This window comes from Sturnira hondurensis, unplaced genomic scaffold (genome assembly GCF_014824575.4).
Source record: "Sturnira hondurensis isolate 20B ecotype Veracruz unplaced genomic scaffold, ASM1482457v3 Scaffold0002840, whole genome shotgun sequence".
Taxonomy (NCBI): domain Eukaryota; kingdom Metazoa; phylum Chordata; class Mammalia; order Chiroptera; family Phyllostomidae; genus Sturnira; species Sturnira hondurensis.
Genome location: NW_028075471.1, coordinates 1,648,654 through 1,661,905, shown reverse-complemented (window position 1 = coordinate 1,661,905; position 13,252 = coordinate 1,648,654). Strand labels below are relative to the sequence as shown.

The 13,252-nt window shown below is 48.1% G+C and overlaps 1 protein-coding gene across 2 annotated transcripts in view; it reads right to left on the bottom strand.

Annotated features, from left to right (window-relative positions):
* The window catches only part of CACNA2D3 (calcium voltage-gated channel auxiliary subunit alpha2delta 3), an 861,794-nt gene that overhangs the window by 207,016 nt on the left and 641,526 nt on the right, over positions 1-13,252 (bottom strand). The gene's annotated exons all lie outside the window — the stretch shown is intronic.

The following is a 13,252-nucleotide window of genomic DNA, read 5'->3' as shown; positions in this document are numbered from 1 at the left end:
GGGAGGGGAGTAAAAGTAGGTTTACAGTTCTTTGTATGGAAAATAACACCATAATTAATAAATAGTACAAGAATAAGCTCTGTTTCATGTACTCACAGCTGTAAATCTACTTTTGCCCAGCCCTGTGTGTATATACTGATGTTTGTCTTTGAGCTTTCATTGAAGGAGTGGCCAACTTCCATCGCTCCTAAAGCCTATGCAGTACTGGGAGTCAGATAAATGCCCTTGCTCCTCCCAATTACTCTTCCTGAAGTAAAACAAGACACTTAAACTTTCCAGGGAAAGTGAGCATTTGGGACCGTTTGAGTATTTTACTCTATTCTAATACCCAGAATACATTTCTGGAATCCCTATACTTCTTTACTGGGGAGAAGTTTACAACACTCTGCGATGCCTGTTATCTTCCTAATGTCCCAGGTAAACCCTGTATCTGATATTTCTCCCCTTTTCTCTGCTTAACCGTCCCATCCCCAAGAAATGAAGCTCAGCTGGCTAGGTGCCCCCTTCTGCTTTGGCACATTTCCGCCAAGAAGGGCTGCTGCTCCAGTTTAAATCTGGCAAAGGGGTCCTTGAATTGGAGGTAAGCGTGCGTGCGTGTGTGTGTGTGTGTGTGTGCATGCGCACAGGGGTGTGTGTGTATGTACGTTCCTTCTAGATGATGTTCTAGATCTTTCTCTCATAGAGTGCAGCCTCACCTCTGAATGGGGTGAATTGCATGCCTTTGTTGGGGTTTGGTTTCATAGGCATTGGGTCCAAACGGGAGAAGTCATGTGGTCAATGTTCCTTTGACTTGTTCCTCAGGAGACATCCACACTTCCAGGGAGCACACACACAGAAAGCACTGAACTTCAGACTTTAACCCAGAGCAGCCTGGGTTGAGGCTGGCAGGCCAGCCTGTCATTTGGGATTTCTGGCCCTGGCCAGCTGGTACATGAAAGCATTCAATCTTCTAAAATCCCCAGCCACAGGCCAAAGAAATGCCAGCCACTGAGTGATGTTCTATCGTACAATCTATTGTGTGTGCGGGGGTAGTCATCAGGTCAAGGGCAGGGGTGGACACCATCTCAAGGAGAAAGAGGTGAGATTGCAAACTTCTAGCCAAAATTTGCCTGGCTTAGCCAAGCTACTCTCTTGTGTCAGTATTCCAAATGTGTGAGTGTCTCCCTTTGACTTGTACACATCACAGAGAGAAAATGTGGGAACGGCACCTGGGAGGTGTGCTCCCAAACGTAGTGACTGTGGCAGTGGGTAAAGAGCTAATGGTCCAGCTACCTCCTCAATGACAGGCAATGGTCAGTTCAGGGACTGTGGTAGGGACTCAATTATCGTGCCAAAAAGCCCATGATCTCAACCTTTTTATTTGCATTCTTTGGGTCTTATCATTTAGGATTATGTAAAAATGACAGCTGCTTATAATTATTTGGAGGTTTGAGCTGCAATAATTAAAAACAGCTGCCTTTATCTTACCGCTACCAGACTTAACCCCGCGAGGTTGGGTCTACTGCACTTCAAAGAAGGAAGCAAGAAATAAAAGAAAACTCCACACGTTACTAACAAATTTCTAGTGATTCATTTGAATGTATAACCAGTTATTCCAACAGCCTTCAAACCTTTAATTATCTTTTAAATATATATAATTTGGAACTGCTAATTAGATAGCAATTTAATGCTCTCAGGGGGATTCAGATGCACGGTCTTTCTAAAACGCAAAGTCCCGGAGGAACATCGTTGGCATCCAGATGACTGAATTCTTCAGTTATTCAAATGAGCATTTACCCTATTAGGATCATTTGAATATTCTGCTGTCAGTCCCATCTCTAGGTTCACAGGACTCCTCCACAGATGGAGAGTTAGGCTAGGTTTTCTCCAAATCCAAGTCCAACCTTCTGGAGAGAAACTAGTCAGGTCTGGAGACCTCACCTCACTGTACACACAGCTCAGTCCAGTCTCCTCTTAGATGCAGACAACTCTGTTTTCCTGTGCTAAGGAGGAACATGCTTTCCTGGAATTCATAGTTGAGAGAGCTTTAAGGTTCCCTTCCCAGGAGTTCTCCAGGCTGGTGGGCCTGCTATTGTCTGGGCAGTTGACATTTTAATTAATAACTCTCTCCCCCAACAGGCCCCTGCAGATGGAGGGGTGAGGGTTTCATTCTGCCTGGAACTTCCACTTCCTGCGTATTCCTACCCATTGAGATGGCCCTTTAAATTCTATAAAGATGTGCATCACATGGAGAAAAGCAATTGATCCATCAGATGACACTGGGCAGTGACAGAAGCCCGCTCTCCCACCCCAGTCCCACAGCATGGTGAGGGCCTGCAGTCCTGAGGTGGGCTGGCAGCTAGCCGCTGAGCCTCATTTCCCCCACCAGGCGAAGGAGGTGCAGACAAATCTATATGCATTTTTAAGAGATCATTATTCAACACATTGCATGTAATTACATTTTGATGAGCTTTTTATTGCTAATTCATCATCCAAGATGGGGCACTCTAGATATGAAATTAATCTAGTGAAACAAAGGTCACAGTGTGTCCAGTGGAAAGAAAACCTTTGTCCTCATTAAATTCTTTTGCCAAACAATAAAGCAACAATAATGCTATCTCTAAACCAAATTCCCTTAAAGTGCCTTCTGGATCATTATTGGCATAAAGCCATTGTTCTTGGTCCTTCTAAATGCAAATGTGGATTCTTCAAGCATGCTAGGACCTGAAGCAGAATAGAAGATGTGCCTGACACCATCGTGTTGATGCCAAGGTCTGTGTGGGTGCACACAGAACTGTAGTTGAGGTTCCAGTCTAGAGTAAAATCAGACTTGGCAGAGAAACATCAATCCATTGGGGTGTCTTGGCTTGAGTCCTCTCTGAAGTAGACCCTAAGACCAGGATTCAAGAGCAAGTTTTTTACTTGAGATGGATTCCCAGGACATGCCTGTAGGAACATGGCAAAGAGACTCGGAGGCAGAGAAGGGCAGGCAGCCGATGCTAGGCGCATCACTGAGCACAGTAGCACTGTGGGCTCTGGGGGCTGAATCCCATGGGGCACTCTGGCTGCAGGGTGCAGCAGGTGCCCGGAGATATCCCACCTGTGTGGTGCAAGTGCTCCCTGGTCCTGAGTGGAGGGATGCCCATCCTGGCACATGTAGGCTGCTATGTGCCTGAAAAGTGGAATCCGGAAGGCAGAGACCATCTTTGCCTAGGTGCTGGCAGCTGCACGCCAGTCTGGGACATGTGCAATGGTGAGGGCCGAGGGCAGATGGGCAGGCATCAACAGTGACTGCTGCCCAAAGCATGTTTCCAAAGAGAAATTTGTCAATAAACCCTCCAGCCGCCCTCCCTGGTCCTCTGGAAGTCTGTTTTAAATCTACCAACAGATTCCGTACAGGACATACTGAACATCCCCTCGCCTCGGGGGCTTTGTGTACGCAGTTCCCTGTGCCTGAACCAGCCTCCACAGTCTTGGCACAGAAAATCCTTTTCTTCTCTTAGGACTTCTGTGCTCAGCTGAACATGTCATCTCTAAGACGGGTTCTCCCTGACCATCCAACTCAGGGAGGTGCCTCTCCCTACTTCTTGGTTTCCTCAGATCCTTGTTTCTTTGGAGATTTTATTCAAAATGTGTACAACTTTTTGTTTGTTTACTTATCAACTTAAAAAAATAGTATCTTCTCCATGAGATTGCGAACACCAAATGAAGGGGAAGCTCTGTCTTGTTTCACCACTAGATCCCCAGCATCTAATAGAATGCCTGGCACATGGGAGGTGTCCCATAAATACACAGCAGAGGAAAGGGCCAGTGCGGTGGNCCTTGTTTCTTTGGAGATTTTATTCAAAATGTGTACAACTTTTTGTTTGTTTACTTATCAACTTAAAAAAATAGTATCTTCTCCATGAGATTGCGAACACCAAATGAAGGGGAAGCTCTGTCTTGTTTCACCACTAGATCCCCAGCATCTAATAGAATGCCTGGCACATGGGAGGTGTCCCATAAATACACAGCAGAGGAAAGGGCCAGTGCGGGGTGGGGGTGGGGCGGCGGTGGGGGGGGGAGAAAGGGAAGAGGCAAGGAGGTGAGGCAGGAGGCAGGAGGCAGAAGGGAGGGAGAGCTGCAGAAGCACATGATTGAGGAGATGACACTTGGGCATTCAGGTGTCTGAATGGCCCTTCGCCACTTCCGTTGTGCTGAACTGCATCACCAACTGTGACCTCAGCTCACAGGCTGTACACCGGCTCCCCACAGCCTTCCCCAGCCACGGCTTCCACAGCTAGACACCACGTCCTTTTATAAATTCTATTTCTTGCAGTAATTTCCACCTCAGTGCTTAATGATACGCTGTCATTGCGGGATCAGTTCTCTATGCATGAGTCACCTCTCCCTGTTTGTGTATTATTCCACGTCCTCTGTGAGGTACCACACCGGGCCCTGCAGGCGCTGGGTGAACAGAATAATCTGTCCAGTGTCTTCGCAGTGCTTGTTGTGCCGTGAGGGGGCACATGAGTCAAGATACCTCTATAATGTAGAGTAAAGCCCAAACTCCGAGGCCTGAGCAAGAAGCGTGGAGGGAGGAGGAGAGACCACTGGGGGTATAGGGGTGGGGTGGGGTTGAGAGGAGAGTTTTGTACAGAGGGAGAGGGAAGAGGTGCAGACCGTAAACCTGTTTAGAGCATAGGTCAGAGCAGCACCCAGCAGCAGTTCCCAGACCTGCAGATCCCATGGGCATATCAGCCAGGCTGCTTCGGTTGTAAGCCACAGAGACCAGTTTTTAATCAACAGGGCCAAAAGGGGCATTCACAAGTGAATACATAAATACATTCATAAGTGTAAATAAATAAAGGAATTGACAGACAGTCTTTTCCCTTCCTCTCTCTCTCCCTTCCCTCCTTCCTTCCTGTTTTTATTCCTCCATCATTTCCTCTCTGCCTTCCCTTTCTTTTTTTAAAGTGTTTTGTATTGACTATGCTATTACAGTTTTCCCAATTTTTCCCCCTTTGGCCCCCACCTGCCCTGCCCACTCAACCCTCCAGCATCCCCCCACCCCAGTTCATGTCCATGGGTTGTACATATATATTCTTTGAGTTTTCTGTTTCCTATACCATTTTTATCTCTCCCCATCTATTTTATGTCTACTAATGATGCTTCTTCTTCTCTGTACCCTTTCCACCCTATTCCTCCCTTCCTTCTCCCCACGGAAATCCCTCCATGTGACATCCTTTCCATTTCATTCTTCATTCCTCCCATTCTGCCTTCTTGCCTTTATTCTCTCTCTCCTTCTCTCTGGTAAGGGTAAAGACTTAAGGAAAGCAAGGCTCCCACCCACTACTACCACCTTTGTATCAGTCAGGGCCCCAGCAGGAAGCACATGGCGCAGCCAAGCTGGCTAATTAAGGAAACTTCAATAAAGGGGCTATTGTAACACTGTGAGTAGGGTGTGGAAAACTACAAAAAAATGGGGCAGAACCCTAAAGCCAGAAGCAGTGGGGACCTCTCCCTCCATCTGCATAAAGGGTCAAAGGCAGGAGCAGTCCCAGGAGCCCACAGAGAGAGCAAGGGAGGATAGGTGGCTCTAGACTGAGTGCAGCAGAGCCCAGAGGACACGGGGTTGGATGGGCACCGACTGCCCTCTCCTCTCCCCACTTCCTGTGGGCATCCCCCCAGGGGAAAGCCCTGCCCACAGCCCAGATCAAAGGAGACACTGCTGTGCTCCGCACAGGTCGGTCTGCTGCACAGAGAGCAGAGGGAAGGGCAGGCCTGTCTGCAGCAGCCAAGGGATGCTTTCTAGCCCGGCTTTTGTTTTGTAAAAGAACCTCCTACTCATAAGGTAGCTTCAGAATTAAGGAAGTTCTTTCAAGCACACAGGTTAAATCTCATGAAAAACAGCAGTGCCTATAGTTATCTATTTTTCTTCCTGATGACTGACCCCACTTCACTCTGGGGTCAATAACTGGCACAGTGCTTGGGCCAGGCATCAGGTAACGTCTGAGGTAAGTACCAACACACAGGATGTTTGGAGGATGTAGCAGGCAAAGCACACTGGGGTGCTAGGCAAGAGCCTGGCCCCTGAAGCCATTGCTACTAATTGCATTGTTACTGCTAGCTCCCTATTTGCTAAACCCCACCCGTGCCTTGAGTGTCCATGTACACACCTGGCCACAGAACTTGGGGACAGAGAAGCCATTGAGGTTCACAGAACAGGGTGTAACTCCACTGCACAAAAATCCAGGCACCCCACTAACCTGTTTAATCCCCAAACTCAGGGGGTGTAAGTGGTCCCAGCTCAGGGCTTGCATGCTTCCCCTCAAGTGTCCAGACCTGGGCAGTTCAAACAGTGTCCTCAACAATTTCAAGAGGAAAGCACGCAAGGCTCTGTTTTCGCTTTTGCCAAATGATGTGTTTCAAAAAGAACAGGCTGCTACGTGGGGGTCACACAGTCTTGTTTATTTTTTCTCAGCGAACTCACTCCTCGGAGCAGATACACTTACTAAGCATCCATTAATTCTTTCTTTTAAACTAAACGGGATGGATTCAGACCAGGCCTGGGCTGGCGTGCCTGGCCTCTGTGCAGAGAATGTCGCTGGCAGGGAAGGCAGCCTCAGCACTAGGAGCACGGCGGTGCCCGGGCGCCACCTACTGGACAGACTCCTTCAGTTCAGCAGCCTGAGCAAAGGGCCAGGAGGCTTACAAAGGGATTCCAGCATCTGAGAATCACAAAAAGGTTTGTGTGCATGCCACCTCCCCTGAGAAGCCCTCCCATATCAAAGGACACTTTTCCTTGAGCAAAGTAAACACTTCCCCTGGCAGCCTATAGATCTTCTTGGTCCCTCTGGCTGTTGGGAAACTTCTGTTTGGGCACCAAGCTTCTTGTGGGTAGAGACATCCTTCTATCTGCTTCTATGTTGCCATTAGGTAGCCCAGCGCTTGACTCCAGGAACACCTGATGAAGGCTTGCTGACTATCAGGGCAGAGGGAAAGGTGGAAAGAAAGGAGGTTCTGACGGATCACAGGTGCCTCAACTTCTACACCGGATGTAGCAAGGATTCACGAGTGAACATGTGGCACCGGCACTTCTCATTTACTGCAGGAAATTGGTACCCACACATTTAGTCATCAGCATCCTTCAAATATCATCAACATCATTCAACAAATATTTACTGACTACCCTCCTCTATGCAGCATTGAACTTGCAGGAGTCCACAAGGGACGGTAAAGGGCAGGTTGAACACACAGACATTTACCTAGAGTGATGTGTAAACCAAGGAAACTAGAACAGGGGATGTGATGAGGGGTGACAGAGGAGAAGTGTGATTCCTTTGACCAGGGGGCAGGGACACCTCTGTATAGTGGTGACCTCTGAGACAAGAGGTGGAGGATGAGAACAAGCCAGCACAGATGTATTGGGGACAAGATTCTAGGCAGAGGGAAGAGCAGGCACAAGGATTGGAAGCAGGAAGGCGTCTGAGGACTGAAGGCCAGAGCGTGGCTGGAGAGCACTGTGGGCGGCCAGTGGCCCAGGCCCACTGGGCTATGGAGCCAGATCTAGGGGGGCTCAAGGCTCAAGCCAGGAGTTTGGGTTTTACTTTAAATGCCAGGCAAGCACAGCATCTGACCGAGGTCTACGAAAGCCCTTCCGACTGCTGAGTGAATAGTGTTGAGGTAGGGTGGAGGTGGGGGGTAAAGAGAGATGCCCAGAGAGTAGCTAAAAGGAGACTGAAGTATCTAGGAGGAACAGTATGATGGCCCTGTACAGGGGGCAGTGACAGAGAAAGATGGTTGGGCTTGGGGAGCCTTTGGGAGCTAGATCCAGTTAGACGCCAGGGTGGATGACTTCAAAGAGGGGTCTAGGAAAAGCCACTGCTGGAGGCTTTTTGAACAGTTCGAACCAGTTGTTCAGCCCCTGCTGTATTCCAAAGAACCCTTAGCATTTGCATTGAGTAGTTGCGATGGGAAGAAGAAATTAAGAAAAGAAGTGCTGTTGGGTCCAAGAATTATACAAAGAAAGAACACTATTAGGTGTGGGATGGAAAAAAAAATCCCTTACATGATTGAGGGTCTGCACAATAATATAAAACTCAAATTTAATTTCACATCAATTTTTTTGAAATTAGACAGAAACTCCTCACACGGCCCATTGCTTGAGCCAAGTCAGTGGATTTCGACAAGGATTTTAATAGTGGCCCTACCTTTTAAGCTCCTATGCCAACTGGTGTTTGATATGTGCTGTCTGCTTAGCATTGAACATATATCTGCATGTACCCATAGTCACATCCACGTAATTCCATATGAGAAGACCATGGTGTCAGAATATGTATATTTATTCACATGGCCATGTGTCAATAGCGTAGTCAACAATGACCTTCTGCGAGGGTCCATCTGTCTCCCGCGTGCAAGAGCAAAGGGACAGGGGAAAATGAACTTCCCAGGTGTTCATAAGGACAAGAAGCACAACCAGTGCTGAGCGTGGGGCAGGGACAGTCAAGAAGTGACACAAGGGGAAGGCTGGTGACATCAGACAGAGCCCAGGCTGTGGAGAGCCAGTGGCTGGATCGGCCACAGTGCTGAGTTCCAAAGGAACAGGGAGGCTCTGGAGCAGGTGAGGGAGATGGCACAGTTATCTATGGAATGGGAGCTCATTAAAGAGTTAACCTGGGTTTTACAGAACAAGGGAAGTGGTTTTACAGAAGCGGTTTTTGTGTCTGCCTGTCCTGATTTAGATAACCTGGCAGCTGAGGCTCACCTGGTGTGGCTAACACTTCCCACCTGCTGGCTTGCATCACACAGTTTGGCTTAGGGAGTCGATGTGCTTCAGAACTGAGCCCACATTGCTGAAGTAGACAGAGAAGCCTGGCCACACTGGGGAGATGATCACCCTGGCCGTGGGGGATGGCCATGGGGGATGTCTGTAACCCTTCTTGGCAGCTGGCTCAGGCCTAGCACATAGTGGACATTCAGCAAGCATGGGAAGAATGAAGGAAGATTTCTCTCCATGTCCCCACCTCCCCTGTCATCCACCACTACACCCACGGGCCCATGAGATTGGCAAATTTTCATCTAGAATAGAAACCTGCCAGCACCCTTCCCCATCTGCAGGGCTTGCAGACACAGAACAAACATCTTTTGGCAGATGTCACCGTGGGCTTCCTGGAAACCAGTCTCAGACGTCGCCTGCCTCAGGCTCCTTGGAGCAGCCCTGCGGGCCCTGTGGCTGCTGGAAGGGGGCCTTCTTTGTTTTCGCTTCGTGGTTTGGCCAGGCCCACATTCCAGTCCTCCTTGAAGAAGGAAATCAACTCTTCTAAAGGGGGAAGGTAGAGGGGGAGATCGATCACCAAAATCTCAAAAAAAAAAAAAAGAAGAATCAGATCCTACTAAAGGGACACTTTCCCAGTCTCATCTCCCTCTATGCCCTGACGGGCAAGTGAAAAAGAGACATATTCAGGGCTCCACATTTTAAGAAAAATCCATAAAGCTCTCAAAGACATGGGAGAAAAAAGTGCAAAACAAATCAGCCTAGACACTAACTATAAGTAACCATATTTTGACATATTTTTAACATGAATGTTAAAGAGCAGTAGAGACCAAGAACAAATTTCCAGATGTTTAATAACTACTCAAAAAGCATTCCTTAAAGTCTAACTTGAATCCCTCCTGCTGTGCTGCTGCCTGTTCCCCACCCAGGGAGTAGATATGGACCCCCACCCACGAGACAGCCCCCAGCCCCCTTGATGATGGCTACCTCAGCCCCTGGTCCAACGCAGGACCCAGCGCACCAGGCACCAGTAAACGTCTGCTGAATCAATGTCAGTGAGCCTACCAGAGGTGACAAGCTGGTGGCAAGGGGACAGTGGCTGAGAAACCACTGCGGAGAGACCAAGGTTAGCCCAATTATCGACAAAAAGCATTACTCTAGCAGTTTTGCCAATTGAACCAAAGCAAGTCGGCTCAGGACGGCCCCTCCATCTGAGCTGTTTTTGGAGGGACTTCATGATTCACACCCAAATCATACAAGATTAAAGAAAACACTGGATAAAATCAGGCCAAACATTAAGTTCAGGGGAAAGGTTTTATTGGACAAATTAGAAAAATATTGGTATTGTGCTTCAGAGAAACCCACTTCTTTCCTCTGGCTGCAGGGGCAGAAACAACCTCCGTGGCAGATGGAGAGGGAACGCGAGTTGTTTTCAGTGAGTCCACGCCATCCTCTCACATTGGCCGCAGCCCCACACTCACACCCAACGTGCTAATCTGGTAGCCTTGGCCAGAGCCGAGGGGAATGTGCATTTATAATAAGGATTTGATTATATGGCTGGCCTCTGGAGAAAGCGAGTCAAGTTTGGATGAGGGTTCCTTGCCCAAGCCTCTGCTCGCCAAGGGCGCTGCTGGCAGCTGGCTGTCCCCTAGCCATGAGTGAGGGTTGTAACCGGGGTGGACTCTGTCTGGGGCGGACCCTGGGTTTCCAGGGAAGCTCACAGACTACAGTACGTGAAGGGCCCAAAGTAAGTTAACATGAAAACTGCAGTTTTAGAGGATGCCTTCGTTCATTCATTTCCAGGGTTCCAACTCTGTGCCGAGTGGACTGGTGGTGAGGGAAAGCTTTCAGCTTTTGTTGTTCAGGTGAACAACAGCAACAACAACAACAACAAAAACGGAGATGAACAAATCTGTACACGCCAAAGCTGGGAGTATTCCATCCATGTAGACCAGGTCTTAACTAACACCTCCATGTACTACAGCTTCGAGTATTATTCTTGTTGCTACTTTAGAAACAAATAACAACAACTTTGGCTTCCTCTCATGAAATGGCTCAACAGAACCTTATAGTACTCTGGCTGTCTGTCTTCTAGACCAGAGTTGGCCAGGAAAACTGAGCCTGTGTGTGTACCTGTGTGAGAGGGAAACACAAAGTGACAGCAAGACAAAAGGAGAGAGGAGAGACAGACAGACAGGCACAGGCAGGCTTCCCTGAGGTTTCCCAGACTAAGTCGACGGCAGACTGAAATTACAACTGAATGAAGACTGCAGTAGTCCAAGGGCCCTGCATCTGTTCAGGCGCATACAACCCCTCACCGATGTTTACCATAGTAATCTGAACAACTGAGTACTCAGAAAGCATTCTTTAGGTCCCTGCTAAGCATCCACCACCCCAGGCCCTCCCAAACTTGATAGCAGCTGAGCTCAGATCCATAGAGCCAATATAACACAAACAGGGTGTCAGGTTAACCACCACTGTCCCCGTGATGTCCCGGGGCCCCCTGTGTCACACAAAGCTCTTGGCTGGCATTATCTCATTTACTCTCACTACCAATCTGAGATATATGTACTCTGGTTATGGCAAGATCATAGAGAAGCTGATGCTTAGAGAGGCTGTGTGACTTGACCGAAGTCCCACAGCTGGGATGTGATGGGACTAGGAGTGCAGGGCAGCCTCTGTACTGCTGGAGTTGAGGTCCTTCCTTTTTACTATCTTTTTCCCAGGAGGAAAACTCAAAACAGCGTCAACATCCACGTATTGATCACATGCAGATGGACGAGTTCATGTAGTCCTCAATGACTGGCATTGCTCCAAACCTCTTCTAAAGACCCATGGCCTCAGGGTAAGAGACAGATGAATGGCCTGGCTATTCCTTAGGTTCTTATCACCAATCAATTGAAATATGGTTCATCTGGTTTGGATTTTCACAGGTGAGATATGAGGAATTGGCTTGGGCTATCCTATTTACGGGAACTTGACCCTGGTTACCACTTTTGGTAAAACATTTCAGGACACTGTTTCAGCAGTGAGAAGAACAGAAATGATTCGTTTTTGCCCTGTTAGGATACGATTGGTGTTGACTGCCTAGCCTGCTTTCCTGAGAGCCTTTCGGCTGGCCTCTCAGTGGCCTCGGCTCTGAAAAGTGCATCTGGTGGACAACTTGCACAGAGACCTTTCGCTGCATGACCAGAAGGACCTTGCGAGTGGACTGTGCAGTCGGGAGCTTCTCATTTCCATTGCAGCAGAGAGGGGCAGGGGGGAAGTACCTTGGTGACTTCTGACATCTGGTTCCATTTCATCCCTTCTTTAAAAACTGATAAATGGGAAGTTAATTCACTCACTGGCAGAAGATCCAGGTTTGATTGTTTCATTTACTCTGTTCCACTCCAACTTGGAGTAAATAAGCACTAGGAGCCCAGCCTGAGCCACACCAAACACGGAACTCGTACTGCTCCTAACAGGGAGCTGGGCTGTGTGGACATGGGCAACGTGCTCCGCCTCTAGACCTAACTATGTTTTTAGACTTAAATATCCTTAAAAAGTTAGTATGTTTTTAAATAAGATCTTTCAGTGATTCTGAGTTACATTTGGAACTAGCTAACCAGTTAACTCAATCTTTTCCAGATAAAAAGATTGTGGAAATCAAATATTACCATAATTCCCATCTTAAAGCGTGCATATGGGATCCACATGATGTGGCCGTGACTCCATTAATACCAGGGCGATTAGAGCAAAGCTGGATGATGATGGAGCTCGAACACGACCTTTTTCTAAACAATGAGTCAAGCGAGAAGCAAACGGGTCCCCACACTGCCTCGCCAATAAACATTTGCATAGCAGGCAGTGCCTTTCTTTTCGAATTTTGATGAAAGAGAAGAAGACGTGGATGTGTGTGTGCACGTGGAGTGCTACAGGAAACAACCTACAATGTCTTACCTTTCAAAAGCAAAATTTACTGTATTACCCTTTATAACTTTACATCTTCTTTAAAATGAGCTAAACACACACAGACCGGAAGGGGTGCCCTTTCCCCAACACATTGCCACTAGTCCAGAGGCAGCAAAAACACGGCACACGCACCACCAGCCCTCCGCCAATGTCCCCAGGAGACGCTGGTGGTGGACTGGGGTCTCCTGCTCCACAGCCCGACTGCCCTTCAGAGTCAGCCTCTCCCCAGGGACCGGGGTGGACAGCGAGACCAGGAGCTGTCCCGGATTCGGCCCGATCCCACTCACTCCTGAGAAAGTGAAACTGTTGCTGAAAGAACGTGGTTTACATGTCAGGGCATCGAACGGGGCTCCTGGGTATGATTTCTGCAGGAAACGGAGAATATTTCGACTGTTTTAATTAAACAAAAAAGGTATTGTTGAATCCCTTTCATGCAGGAGGCCCTGGGCAGAGGCAAGGTAATCTTGGGGGCAAATCCTATCATGATGAATTTCCAGGGATCCTAGGTCTAATTTGTTGTATCAAATGTAACTTGCAACAAGTAAGTCTCAGGTTGGAGAGTGAGAA